The following is a 14,531-nucleotide window of genomic DNA, read 5'->3' on the forward strand; positions in this document are numbered from 1 at the left end:
AAGATAACCAGACAGTTCCAATAGTAGTAGGAACAACGGGTCTTATAAAAATAATCTACAATCAAATTTAGATATGTTACCAGTACATGTAACCCCATACAAATTGCAGAAGGAGTCATTACATTGTGGGTGCTGCCAAGAGCACTTCTAGCTGACATCAAAGATTGAAATAATACTAATTTCATGAATTTTAATTGTACTTTGACTTAGGAATGGGGTCCATTACCGTTGTGGTATTAGAAACTCAAAAGACTTGGAGAAATTAAGACTGAGCTAATGTCTGATCATAATTGTAAGATACACCTACATGTCAATATGCATACTGTGTGTGGACCACTAAGGTTACGTAATCCTTCACTTTCACTTTGTACGCATATTTTGCATGCTTGGGTCATGGCTTCTTGCATTTAATACTGTACTAACTTTAATAACTCAACAAGACACACCAACCAATGGCAAAAAAACAGCCAGACTCCACAAGTTTTAGTGCTTTTGTTTGCTTTTAATTACTAACAAACTTCATCAGAAAACATGTGACAAAAACTTTCCCATCCCTTTAAACAAAATCAAAAAAACACGACTCAAATCAACAAATGATACAAAAGAGAAATAATTAAATAAATCACTTAATGAAAATCACCATATTTTTAAAGAAAAAAAACTTCCAATAAAAACTTTTGTGTAAACATAAAATGTGCATGCATACATAAATTTTTTCAGCATTTAAAATGCAAAAGCTTTAGCTAGACATGCTGTCACTTGTGAGAACTTTAAAACGTTTTCTTTTTTTGTTGTGGACAATGTAACCTCTGATTTGTTTAGTGGGGATTACAACACTATTTTAGAATGTAAAGAAACTAAGTGGCAAATTTTGTTAGAAGCTGGTCATTTTCCTGGTCTTAATGAGACCATTAATATTAAATGTTTCTTATTGATGCAGAGATTGTAGGGACAACATTTTTAAAAGATTGTGTTTTAAATGCTGAAAAATATTATATGTTTACATAAAACAAGTTTTTATTGGAAGTATTTTTTCTTTAAAAATATGGTGATTTTCATTAAGTGATTTATTTAATTATTTCTCTTTTCTTATAATTTTTTTGAGTCGTGTGTTTTTTTGATTTTGCTTAAAAGGATGGCAGTGTTTTTGTCACATGAAGTTTGTTAGTAATTAAAAGTGAACGAAAGCGCTAAAACTTGTGGAGTCCGGCTTTGTTTTTTGCCTTTGGTTGGTGTGTCTTGCTGAGTTATTTAGTTTTTTGGAGTTTGTGGTTCAAATTGACTGTACTAACTCTATTTTTCAGATTATATTACATGATATTTAGTAGATTGGCTGTACTCTGTGCCAATCCACTGTATTTTGACTCTCTTTCTTTCTCCTTCTTGCTTCTCAGCTTCCTTTCAATATGTTTCACCGTTTTATCCAGTGATGTAATGTACAGAGATGGAGTGGTATAACACTGCACTGTTTTAATCCTAAGCCTTAAATATTGCTAAATGTTATGCCCTCATGCTTTCTTGCTCCAGAACGTTCATTTGTGCAGTGCAATCTTAAATCTTGCTGTTCTCCAAGTTGTGTCATGGTGTCTTTACATATTAGGCTGCATAGTGTAAACGTTTGCTGAAATGTCAGCCTTGCATTATGCCATTTCAGATCTTTTTGTGTCATAACCTAGATCTTTGTCCATTAGAATTTATTTGGTGTTGGTATGCATTTTGTCTTAATCCTTAATCCAAATCGTAATCTACTGCTGTGGCATCAGAGATTTTGTGATATCAGAGCATTGATCCATGTTTATCAGGTAGGGAAAGTTAATAGAAGCAAATTGCTCAGAAGCAAAAATTCTATTTTTTATGCAAAATGCTTCCAGTAATAAATAAATAAAGAAAAATGGGAATGCATAATAGGTTGATGTTAATTATACTATACATTAACATATTCTAGAACATGTCAGTGCTTAATTATGTTACTGTCAATCTCTGGCCACATTGCCATACCTCCTAATCTCTACAGGCAGCATATAAAGCTTTTTGATTGGTTTTGTTGCCCTTACATCTCCCTATCACTGAACTCTGATTTTCATTTTCTGTATATATTTCTCTAGATGTTTGTCATCTATTCTTGTTTTACATGCTTTCCAGTTCTCAGTTAAATGTATTGTTGAACCATCTGCATTATGTCAGTTTTACTGTGTTGGATTGTAACTCATCTTTAGACAGGGTGTCTCATCTATAAAGAGAGCTTTGTATTTAGCACTATTTAACAAAAATTACTTAGAATGTAAGTAAGAAAATTTCATAGTTCTGGTGTATCTCCCTCCATGTTTTGTTGGTGTAAAATCCAACCACCAGTGGCTTCTGCTGAGAACTCCCATACTGCTGGCTTCTTTGAGGCCCTGTGGAAAACAGAAAAACAAGGTAAATATTATGAGTGGTGCAATAAAAAATAAGTAAAGTCAAGACACTAGGCCAGATTTTTCCCCTAAACTGATTGGATTTTACAAAGTGTATACTCCGTCTGAGGCTAACATCCTTCATAAGTTATGATATTTTGAGACAGACTCTATTTTGAGGATCTCTTAAATTCAAAATTATAGATAACACACTTTTTCAGAACAAACTTAAGTGTACTCTATTAGTTTTAGTGAACATGGATGTAGTGATGGATCCAGAGGCCTGCATTATAATTTGGGTAATTTCTGCACCAGTAAAATTTTATATTTCTACCCTGTGGTAAAATTGTATATTTCTACCTTGTGGTGTATCAATGAGATCTCTTTAAACCATTTTTGAATGCAATAAGGAAGTTCCTATTCACCTTTAAGTGACATAATCAAGAAAATATTTTCAGATTAGAAGAAAATTTGCATGACTTTGTTTTGAATTTTTAGACGTTGATTAAGTTGTATATATCTTTCGAGATTTAAATACGAATGAAAATATTAATGCAGATATTTAAAAAACATAAGCAATTTGCAAAGTAAGATCTCCAGCTTAATCAGACTAGCAGGTTTAAGCAGTGAGCTAACATATATCAGTCCTTATCCACTGACAATGTCTGTGGTTCTATGAGCTAACATAGCACCCTTCTCTGTTGACAAAATCTGTCTTTCCTTGAGCTAACATGCCATAACCCTCCTCCACTGACAAAGTACAGGTTTCTGTGAGATAACATTTAGCAGTTCTCCTCAGCTGGCAAAATGTGTCTTTCCACTGTTAAACTGTCTTTCCAAAAGCTAACATGCTGCAACCTTCCTCCACTGAAATCTGTGTTTCAGTTAGATTTTTTTAGCAGCCCTCACCTTCTGCCAAAATCTGTATTTCTGTGGGCTAACATTTACCAGCCCCTTAACCACTGCCAAAATCTGTTTCTTTGAGCTATGCTGGCCAGATATTTTTTTCTGACATTTTTATTGTCTTATAATGAGTTTGATGTTTATTACATTTACTTAGCATCTGCAGATAATGCTGTTACACACTGCACAAACTGACATTACTTCTGCCGTCCTTCCATGCTCTCTAGTCACGTGATCTGTTGCAAAAAATTGCTAAAAAATGTAACACAGTTGATTCGTGGCTACTCATACTCATGTCAGTGTGCTTTGTAATGCATTCTTCCCAAGTTAGTTGAGTAATCCTGGACATAGTTCTAGGTTCTTGTCAGTTTGACTTTGTCAGGATGTCTGTGCAGTTTCATGATTAATGCCATGATATATGTGTCAGCCAGTGATATAAAATAGATTTCAGTCTGCTGTGGATGTCATGCAGCTGTCTTTTTTTGTTCCTTTATATATCTTTTTTTTGTTCCTTTCTATATCACACGTTGTCATGAAACCAACACTGTCTATTATCTAGGTAAGTCAACTGACTGAACTGTGCAGGGCCTTTTCCAGACTGCATTCTGGGTTGAGAATAAATACATTACAGCTATTTCTCCACTGTGCATTAAATAGTTACATGCACTAAAGGGAATACAAACTCACCATTGTTGCATAGTGTTTCATAGTACATAGAGATCTGAGCAGATTTGGTTAATAATAGACCAAAATCTTATCCACTAGTTTACAAGACCAAAACAGAACAAAGGAAAACAGACAGGAAAGAATACACACTGTGTCTACAGTTATTCATGGGTCTACGTATTGATGTCAGTGGGCATCAGAACAAAGCATCCATGGTGGCATGCTGTAGCTGAGATGGCCAGCACTGATCATAGCTATATATCCTTCACAGCTTCACTTCTGATAACTAAGTCTATTCCTTGAGGCAAACTTGATAAAAGTGTGGTGTGATGACAGACTGAGTCCCATTTTAGCTAATTTATATGAATAAATAAACATGTTCATTAGCCCATCTTGAGAGAGAGAGAGAAAGCTTCCCTCATGCATGATGCTTACTAGATAGATACAGAAATGCACTTGGAACTCAGAAAGACTGTCGATGTAGTGGATAGGGCTGTTGTCTCTATCTTTGGGAGGAGACTGTGACAAATATTCAAATTACAGTGACTCTTGAGGAAGCCAAGAATCTTCGAAGTAGCCACAAAGTTACTCAGAGTCAGGACATAATACCACTTGCATCACAGTATATTCTGACGTCACATGAGAAGAAGATCTGGGTTCATCTTCCGTTAATGACACCACCATGCAGGCTTAATTGTTGATTCTGCCTGCTGGAACGTGATACTGTTAATTGGTACCGGGACCCCTTGGCTGTGACTGGAACAACCAGCTTGTCTGGAAGAAGAGAGATAAGGCAATGTATTTGCTAGCTAAACAGACATACAGATGTGCTCCCAGTAATAGTGTAACTATGACTAAAGGACTTTCTGTTTGTAATATAATTCATATTAATATAATTAATAATATACTATAATATGTAATAATATATAATAGAATATAATGTAATATAATTAGTCAGAAATGCTGACAATAGCTTGCTTTTATTTATTTTGTTTTTGTAATCAGATAAATCCCACTGGAACATTCATGTTTCATTTTCAGAGGATAACTGTATGGTATAGCAGTAAAATAAATCACAGAAATGATATAAACTGCAATGTTGTCAGGGATATAACAAAGCAAATCTTATGCAGTCAGCAAAAGTGTACTGGAATACATATATAAACTGCAGTCTTTAAGGACTGCTGACAAATGATCTGGAAAATAATGGGATATTTCAAGTCATTTTAAAACTGAGATGTATAAAGTATAATGCAGAGCTGTCAACAACCAGAAGCTAATTAATTTTTTGTGGTTCAAAAGACCTGAGGATGAGCAGCTAAAGAATATATTCAGTAGCATAAACTGTAATGGTCCTCGAGTCACTTGGTAGTGATTGTTCATATAGGTTTACAGCCATGTTCCAAATGGATTGCTTGAGGCACTCATAATGGCTTTCCAGCACAGTTACAAATCAGCCTTTGCCGTATCTTGCCAGCAGACTATCTGCAAAAGGCTGCTGACACCATAGCATACCCCATCTCGATCTTGATCAACAGAGCTATATCTGAAGCTACTGCACCCACTATATGGAAAATCTCCCATGTCATACCTCTCCATAAAGGAGGCAGTTTCACTGAACTGTCAAACTTTAGACCCATAGCTATTCTGTCACCTCTATCTAAAATTATGGAGAAGTGTGTACACGTACAGCTCATGCACTACCTCACACAGAACAAGCTGTTGTCCAACTTTCAGCATGGCTTTAAGCCACACCACAGTACTACTTTTGCCCTCCTCTCTTTCTCTAACATCATTAACCACAACCGCAATAATAACAAACTATCCTCAGCACTCTTTCTAGCTCTATCCAATGCTTTTGACATGGTTGACCACAGAATGATTATAAATACCTGTAAGGCCTTCTCCTTAAACAACCATGCACTCCAATGGTTTCAATTCTACCTGCAGGGCAGGCAACAAGCAGTCGTATGGCAGGACAACCTATCATCTCGCCTACCCATCACATTAGGAGTCCCCCAGGGCTTGATACTAGGACCCCTTATTTTTCCATCTTTATCAACAACCTTCATTCAGTCATCCTAGATGCTACCTGCATTCAATATGCGGATGACTCTACCTTGATTTGTTCTGACACCTCACCAGCTACTTTATTCACATTAACCCAAAATACCTTCAATACAGTGGAAAAATGGCTTTCCAATCAACATCTAATCCTAAACCCCAACAAAACTAAGCTGCTCCTCTTCTCCCCCACATGCAGGACACCCCTGCCATCCTTCAACATAACTGCTAACAATGGCACTATCATCTCCCCAGAAGCCCAAACCAAACTACTGGGTATCATAGTTGATAACCTGAAGTCTGATGCACATATCAATCAAACTATCAAAACCATTAATAAAAAACTTGGCTCTCTTTACAGAATTCCCACTTGCTAGAACTGCAATTCCCCATTCCCATCTACTATCAACTCTTCTCCACGCCTCACTTCTATTATCCAACTTAAGCAAAACAGACCTTAATAAACTATCATCCTGCTATAACCACATTGCCAGATTTGCTACTGGCACAGCCTACCAGACACATCACTGTCATAACCTAAATCGCCTAGGATGGCTTGAACTGCCAAGCCTACTGCAGTTCAACCAGCTAATAGTGGCACATAAAGTCCTTTACCAACCAGAAAATATGCCTGCACTAAAAAATATTATTAGCCCCTACACCAGCACCCGGCCACTACGATCATCCACTAGACTCCTAGTTCAAACATACAAATCCAACTACTCAGCTGTGGACTCTCTGTTTGCCAAGTCTGTTGGAAAAACATGGAACAGACTCCCAGATGACTTGACCCTGGAACCCTCACTAACTCGATTCAAAAACAAACTCAACAAATACTTCAATACTCATTGGTTATGTCCTTGCACTAACCCCGACTAGTGACCTCTCTATTTCTTAGGTGCCTTACCTTCAACTACTTTTAACTTTTTTCTACCACTCCATTTCAGGAAGGCTCAATTGTATAATTGCTGCTCAATGTGTCTTAAACCTGAATGTAATGTTATGTATATATAACTTTGAAAATAATGTTATGTTTTGTAAAGTGTTTTACAATAAGTTAGTACTATATGTGCTAAATGCTGGTATTACTTATGACTGTAATCTGCTTGAAACTAGCATTTACTAAATGTTCAATGTGTATTATTATTTTGGAGCTTTTCTCCCCAGGTCTCCACTGAAAATGGACATATATCCAGTTGGACTATCTCAGTCAACAAATGTAAAATAAATAAATAAATAAATCAAGGGTGTAGCAGGATGTAGTGAGAAGTATTTCCATGTGTTCTCTGATGTAGAATACTTCACAATCTAACCCTCTCGCTTTATGTCTACAGTGTAATCAATTTTTAGGTTGTGTAGTGTGTAATTTCACAGCTGTATCTGTCATTTAACCAATGGTAGCCGAGTAAATGCTGTCAGCGGATGACCAGATGAACAGTTGCTAGATGTTAACTCCTTGATGGACACCATCTGGGTAAGACTGAACCAGAAGAAAAGGAATGCACTCTTGGTGTATAAATGCTCTTAGAGGCCAGAAAGAATTTATAGAAAGCTGGTTACATGTAGTCATGGAAAGGGTTAAGAGCATATTCTTTGTTGCAGGCCAGCATTAAGTTTCAGCAGCTGTCTGTAATGATTTTTTTTATCTGGGTAACCAATATAGTCTTGGCACAGATCCTGTTTGGAAAGTCAACATTCAAAAATAGTAATGTATGTTTTCGAAAATAGTAATGGATGTTTTCTACACTAGATTATAGTACTGACCTCACTGTAACTTCACAGGGCACTCCATCCAAGCTGTCGTTATCTTTAACAGAATTATTTACAGGGAGATTTTCTTCTCCTTCTGTGTCATAGATGTAATGTCTCATAAGAAAACAACATATTCCTTTCATAGTAAGATAATTACTATGGAAAGTCCTGGGTGTGATGGTCTCAAGGTTACACGGAAATAAACTTTAGCATATATTTCCACTACCAGGTGAACAGAGACAGTCGCTCATTTCCAGACTACGTAACATATGCACTGTGAACTGTTCCTTTTTAGTGGTCATTTCATCAGTTCAGTGATCAGAATCCTCATCACTTGTTTAAAGCACCCTCCCCCAAAATAAAAGTTAAAAATACAAAGGGGTCTAAAACATTTTATGTTAATTTCAACGAACAACATTATCTTGTACTTCTTGGTAACTACTAAGAAAGCAAAGCATTTTATCTTGCATTTCCTAGAAACCACTAACTGAAAAAGCAAAGCATTTTAGTTATTGTATTTTATTAAACATTTGAATTGAGACTGTTACTCTAAATTAAGTTGTTAAAGACTTTGTACCTAAGGGCATATCCAGAATAGCTGGAAAGGGCTAAAACCCAAATGGTAAATATTATACCTCTTCTGTGATATGTTGCAACCTTGGACCTTGATGTACTGTTTAGAGGGGTAGAAGGGGACAGATACAGGAGAAAGGAGTGAAATCAGAAGTACATTCTGACTATTCAGTTTTGGGCTGATGTTTATAATGTTATTCGTGGTCTATATCATATGAGCGAATCGCACAAATTGCGAATGCTGATAATATCGAACGTACCGGACCTCAAAGTGCTTTTTCTGAGATTGCGGTACAGTGAAGAATGGGATATTTGCCCTTTCCTCACTGTAAAGCGATCTCGGAGTTGGAATATATATTTAGCGAGGGGTGTGGGGGGCCCCCCACAATAGGAAGTTCGAGGTCCGGTACGTTTGATATTATGAGCATTTGCAATTTGTGAGATTCGTTCATATGATATAGACGCTGTTATTCGTATGATCTAATGATAAAATTCAAATGTAGTATAAGGTGTAAAGCCATTTTGCATTCTTTTCAGTTCAAGCAAATGATTTGCAATTCATGAACACCAATAATAGTAATCAGAAGCCAATTCCACCAGGTCTACGCCAAATAAACCATACAGTTGCAAATAAATTAAAGTGAATTTCAGCAGTAGGCAAAAGACAGTGTTGCATAGCTATGCATGAGTCATCAAAGATCTTTATATGCCACTCCATGTGCTACATTATGGACTACATCTAGTACCCATACGTGGAAGCCTGTAAGATGCTTCTGACCTGTATACTGGGTTACCCAGCAATGAATTCAGTCATTTCATACAAAAAAGCTATTGATGCGGAAAGAGTTCAACTGCTCATTCCTAGACTTGGAGAAAGCATATGACAAGGTCCCAAGAAAGCTGACTTGGGCAGTCCTCTGACAGTTCAAAGTACAAGAAACATTGGTAGAATTAGTGCAGACTATGTACAAAGACCCAATGACACATGTATGAATAGTGTTCAGACTCATAGAGCGGCTCCCAGTGTGCACCAGAGTTAATCTCTGAGCCCACTACTTGTCATCTTGTTGGTGGACTACATTAGTAAACAGGTTAGAGGAGACAGATCAACAATGCTGCTGTATGTACATGATGTGGCATTATAGGCAGACTCTGCACAGGAACTTCAGCAAATGATAAGGGAATGAAATCCCAAAACTGTAGGCACATGGAATGAAACTGGGTACAGATAAAAACAGTTGTAATGGCAGCAAATGGGGGAAATTAGAAGGAGATGAGAATTGAGATAGTAGGGAAAACAGTGGAAAAGGTTAACAGCATCTGGAATCTGGAAGGGGTGGTTGAAGAGAAGAGATGTTTGAATGAGGTGCTCAAAGCTAGAATCAGAGAGGCTGCAGCAAACTGGGCAGTGAAGGTAGAGCAGCTGAGGAAGCTAGAGGTGATAGAGATGAAGTGCCTGAGATGGGTGGTATGATGCACAATGCTGGACAGATGAAGAAAGGAGGACATCAGAGCAGAAGCCCAAATAGCTCCAATTACAGAGAAGATCAAAGAGAATGGATTATAGTGGTTCAGGTACATGTGCAGGAAAGTAAAAGACAATCTGGTTAAGAAGAGTTGGGACAGACAAGAAGAAAGCAAGAGAAAACAAGGGCACCCATCAAAGAGATGGAGGGATTGTGTGATGGAAAACCTGTGACAGTTAGACATGCCTGCTGAATAAGGTAGGAGAGGGGCTTTGAACTGGGAGAGATAGTGACAGTTGGCACAATACCTTGATCCCATGTAGAAAATGGTAAAAAGGAGGGTGATGATGATGAGGAAGACTTACAAGCTGTGTGGAAGTTCGGATGAGTGCAGCACTGGAGGGGATTTGTAGAATGTTATTGCCTGTGTAGGAAAGTTTGCTGCCGTAGACATGTCACAATAAGAAACATCTCTCTCTCTCTTTCACAGCATGGAAACAGTGGTCAGAGCAAAGTACAATATGAATAGCCCATGACAAGGGTAACCACAGATGAAAACTGTTTTGGATTCTTTTGCTGAGAATGGATGTCATGCTTACTGAGATACTGTTCCAGCCAAAGCCTGTCCTGCATCTGCAGGACTCTGCAGACAAATGTCTTTGGGTCTCTAAATGTTACAAGAACAAGTATATGACATACTGAAAGACAATCCAGCTGTTACCGACAGCTCCCTATTAAAATGTTAGCACTCAAAATGCCGAGTGCTGACAAGCCGAAAAAAAAAAAAGACCAAAAACACAGGAGAAGAGTGAATTCTGAAAATCACTTTTCTTCTTCATACCTCTTTTTGTGGGGTGGGGGTAGGGTTTGCAGGGGGGGTTAAGCCCTCCTGCACCTCCCCATGTGGGGGGGGGCGCACTACACGCTCCAGGGACCTAAACCTCAGCACAAAAATAAATACGACATGCTGGAGGGACAGATTAATTTCCCAGAGGCTCCCCTCACTCTGGAATAGAATCCCAATTCATTTTAGACATAGCCCCTCGCTGACCCTCTTCAAGCGAAATTTGGACGCGTGGATGGGAAATCGCAAATTCACCCCTGGGATCTCTCCTGTGTCCCTGCTAGACAGAGGCACAGTAAACTAATCTTAAAAGGGTACCTTCTGTGACCTACTTTACAGAGGCACAGTAGGCTAATCTAATAGGGAGGCGGAAGCCAAATACACTCTGGCTAGGCTTATAAATGCCCTAGGGCAGATAGCCTAGTATCTACCTATGAACCTATGAACCTTCCAGACTTATATATACCAATTCCAAGATCACTATACCTTGGCGACAAGGGAATATTCTGAGAAATGGCATCTTGGACTTAGTACATATATGTAAGTCCGTTCTTTTAGCCATTCAGCCACTGTATTTTGGGATTCACTGTAGTGGGTCCCAACATTTATTGCTAAGGATTGCCAAAATGTATGCCATAATGTGATGTGCCAGGCTCTCTCCACAAAAAATGTTATTTGCTTATCAAATAATAATATGTGACACAAAGTACAATGAAACTCTAATGCTCAAACTAGTGCTGTCATCCAAATACAGTGACACAATGGGTGAAGTAGAGTGAATGCTCACAAATTATGGTTGCACCCAAAAAATTAAAAGCATGATAAAAAGAAAATCCAATGGACATAGCTGTAGTTAGCTCATTTGTGAAAGAAAGGATTTACATGCAGCCATTATCAGTACATAGTAAACCCAGTAGAGCAGACAGAAAAAAAGGCACCATGGTGAGCACAGCTGTCATCTGTCCAGTGTTTTTTATTTATTTTATTTTTACATTTGTTAAGCAGGTATGACAACTGGCCCATAGACCCTTTTCAGGTTCAACACAGGCCATTTCTGGAATTAAAAACAAGAATGACATGGATATATTAAATGCATAAAACTTCCAGTAAAAAAATATGAAAACATCAGCTGCGTATAGAACAACATGTACATATAGATATGTAATGTCTGTGTGATGTTCCCCCCTTTGGGCCAGTAATCAAGGAGCCCGAATCCTCACCACTGACACTGGAGAGAAATGTTCACTTGGAACAAAAATGGATACACCCAGTATTTTCAGATGCAGCTCACTGCATCAAGCAAAATTTCCCTTAAGAGCACATCGGGAACACACACAGTCTGGGGCCAGGGTTTTTCTGGCTGCAAAACTCACCTCTAAAACCTCCCCCTGCAGCCTAAGAAGCCTCGTCCAGATCCTCACTACTCTACAATGCCCAGTAACAAAGCTACAATGCATCATCATAGTAAACTTTGTGAATCCCAACCTTCCCATCTAAAAGATCCTTCTTCCTACCAAACTTCAGGTCATGATTACAATCATACCTCCAAAAATAAGCCCAGTGCAAGTACTTGCATGCAGGTTCCATAACCTAAACATTCTATTCACTTTCACTTGATCCACTTTCACCATGTCTAGCTCTGTTTCTCGTCCTGCTCTGTTTGGTTTAGAATGGAAGACATAGTAGTTTCCACCCTCACTTGTAAATAACATGTACATATGGTTCAGAGCCTGCATGCGCTCTCTCTGCTAGTAAATACTTGACTCACTATATATTCCACCTTTGTGTTTCTAAATGATAAGTTATTTGAAATATCTGTTCACTGCTCAAGTTACATATTCTGTCTCTTATTATGTTTGTCTACCATTAGAATATCAAGTTAGCAGAGGATGGGCGTGCAGTGGTGCTTGCCCCTATCCAATAAAAACAAAACAAAGTTTTTAACTTTTTATGTTTCATTTTTCAATTGCAAGCTACAGGGTTATTCAAAACCCTGTGCACTGTGGCACGTCAGCTATTATATACAGATCTATGTTTAATTTAATTTTGATTTCATTGACCAGGGCTGTGCCAGAAATTAGACCATTGTGATCAGTGCATTGTGCTGGAAAATAAACATAATAAATGAAATTAATTAATTAATTAATTAATTAATTAATTAATTAAATGAATAAATAAATAAATAGGAATGGAAGAAGGTGGACAGTTAGACAAAGTAATGTAGACAAAAACTGACCCACCTGAGAACAGGTGGACTAGATCTGACCTGAGCTGGCTCATACTGACAATGAGTCCAGGAGGGTATAGTTTGCCTTTTTACAAAAGAGACCCTGGACTGTGGATGTCAAAAGCAGATGAGCTTTCTATATGTCAAAGAAAGAAACACTGGGGACAAAAGACAAGGACAAAGTATTAAGGAAGCACCAGTAGTACAATTTAGCAATGACAGTGCTGCAGATAAAAGTGGCGAGAATTATGAATTTGTGGTGCAGTGAAAATCTACAATGTATATATATATATATATATATATATATATATATATATATATATATATATATATATACACCCAAACACACACATATATCTGCGTGTGTGGGGGGGTTGTGGTGCAGTGGAAATCTAACATGAAATATGGGATACACACATACACACACACACACACACACACACACACACACACACACACACACACACAACAAAAATCTTACTAATTAGACAACCAGGATTGCGAGTTAATTTCTACAGAGGCAATTGTGAAGAACATTAAAGGAGAAGATGCAGGGAGATAAATGCTCAGACAGTAGGTCAGTGCAGACATTGCAGAATCTAGAGGAGGATAAGTGGTTACTGGGTTGTTGATGCATGCTTATGCCAGCTACCATACCACACTCACTGGACTCTGACAAGCTAAGCATCACTAATTAGGCCGGTTTGGTGATTTCTCCCTAACTATTCAGTTCGATCATGGCAACCAAGACTTTATCTTGTAGCCTTAAACTGGTACTTTATATAGGTAATCAGTTACAAAATACATACACAGCAGGATCAAATAATAATAATAAAAATAAAAAAAACAAAGGTGACTGGACTAAAAGGCAAAATGTGCAGTACTCGGCAAGGCATGTGTGGCTGCTTGTTTTGCATTGATATATATATATATATATATATATATATATGTGTGTGTGTGTGTGTGTGTGTGTGTGTGTGTGTGTGTATGTATATGGGTTTACTATCAAAATACAGAATGAAGGTTCTGCGAACATGTATGTTGAATGACAGTTGGCTGAATCCTGTGTTGCCGACCTTCATGTTTGCGAGTGTCCAGTGCAGTGAATGCTACTAAGCATTTTCTGATATTTTGTTGATGTTCCGAATAGAGATTGCAGGACACTGCAGATTGGGAAATTTATCCTTTTCTGCACTGTAGTGCGATCTCGGAGCTGGAATATATAATTTGCAAGGGGTGTGGGAGCGTGTTTTGCCCCCCTGCAAAAATGTGAAGTTCAGTGTTGTGCAGTACGTACTGCTGAAAAACAGAACTGAAGCTGATGTTGTAAAAGGTGCAGGAGAAACAGTATGCCAAATAATGCTGAATTTGAATACTCGGCATGGCATTCGACATACAGACCTGCTTACTCTGCCATCAGTGGTGTTGTGAGTCGCTCACTTGAATGGACTATTTTGTGTAATTCACTATTTTGATAGTAAACCATATATATATATATATATATATATATATATGTATATATATATCTGCAGTAGGTGGATTGGACACTCTAAATTGCCCATAGGTATGAATGTGTGTGTGAGTGAGTGGTATGGATGAACTACCGCAGCAGGGCTAGCCACCTGGCAGTGTAAACCTTGGCT

The 14,531-nt window shown here is 37.9% G+C and overlaps 1 long non-coding RNA gene across 1 annotated transcript in view; it reads right to left on the minus strand.

The window, feature by feature from the left end:
* Window positions 1–1,364: 1,364 nt before the first annotated feature.
* The window catches only part of LOC122800101, a 321,903-nt gene continuing 308,736 nt past the window's right edge, over window positions 1,365–14,531 (minus strand). Inside the window, exon 3 of the long non-coding RNA XR_006364530.1 lies at window positions 1,365–2,396. This is a non-coding gene — a long non-coding RNA (uncharacterized LOC122800101). The remainder of the gene's footprint in view (window positions 2,397–14,531) is intronic.

The sequence above is a fragment of the Protopterus annectens genome, chromosome 1.part0 (assembly GCF_019279795.1).
Source record: "Protopterus annectens isolate FY-2018-M chromosome 1.part0, PAN1.0, whole genome shotgun sequence".
NCBI lineage: Eukaryota > Metazoa > Chordata > Ceratodontiformes > Protopteridae > Protopterus > Protopterus annectens.